This window comes from Kryptolebias marmoratus, linkage group LG16 (assembly GCF_001649575.2).
Source record: "Kryptolebias marmoratus isolate JLee-2015 linkage group LG16, ASM164957v2, whole genome shotgun sequence".
Classification (NCBI taxonomy): domain Eukaryota; kingdom Metazoa; phylum Chordata; class Actinopteri; order Cyprinodontiformes; family Rivulidae; genus Kryptolebias; species Kryptolebias marmoratus.
Window position 1 is genome coordinate 31,073,746 of NC_051445.1, and position 1,243 is coordinate 31,074,988.

The window sequence follows — 1,243 nt, forward strand, 5'->3', positions numbered from 1 at the left end:
TCAGTGAGTCAGACAAACAAGGACCCTAATGAGCCTCTATTGTTAGGAGAGTGAGAACAATTTGCAAGCAATCCAGCTTACATCACATCTCAGCTTTAAAAGCTCAACTCCACACTCTCTATTTCTGAANTGAGAAGCAACTACAGAATAGAAGTCCAGTTGTTTTTGTTTTTTAACCTTTTTTGAATTTACCATGGTCTACACCAGAATCTACACCAGCATCTTGCACTGAAATGCATTGGTATTATAAAGTCAGTTCTGGCTCGAACTGCTTAGGCAGCCTAGGCAAGATTTTAGATGGTGTCCCCCTTGAATTGCAGGAAATCCCACTTCCAGTTTCTATACATTTACAAAATAAACTGAATAGTTTTATCTGTGACATTTTATTTTATTTTATTTTATTTTATTTTATTTTAAGAAAACAAATTGTCCAAATTGTCCAGAAATTCAATACAATAAAAGTCTACATAAAATATAAGAGTTATCTACTGACAAATTAAAAATTGTAAACAAGTGACATAAAATAAATTTTTAATACAGTGTAAATAAGGCACCGCACAAAATAAGACGTGAAAGAAATCAGCACGGGCACATCCTTCGATGTCGGCTCTTCCTATCATTGTGAAGCAGAATTCACCAAGCGTTGGATTGTTCACCCACTAATAGGGAACGGGACCTGGGTTTAGGCCGTCGTGATGATGTTATGCTAAATAACTGCACAATCTGCATTGATTCTAATTGCACACAATAACTATAATATTAAAAAATGGGATTTCACAGAGCCCTCTAGTGGTGCTTTTAAAGTACTGTATATCTGAAATGACTTACAAACTACACCATCACCTCCTCAACCTCCATCACCTGTCATATCTTTATATTTATGCCACAGCTTTATGCACTTGCTATTGCTGAAGTAGAGATATCTTTAGATATGGCCCAAGATTTGCAGGGGTGAACTTCAAGTATTTCAACAGTGCATCTGATAAAAGGAGAATGGACATAATAATAATAGACTAGAAAGTTCCTGGAGAAACTTTGACGGGGCCAGCCACGGTGTGCGTCCGTGCTGAACCATGATGGCTCCAAGAGCTGATCAGTTGCAGACAGGAATCATAAAGGGCTGGTCCTAAAGATGTGAGGAGTCCACCTCTGAAGTTTGATCTGTCTACTGTAAACGGTTGCAGAGTTGGAGCTCATGGACTGTTCTGACCTTGACCTTTGACCTTGTGACCTTGAACTCTTT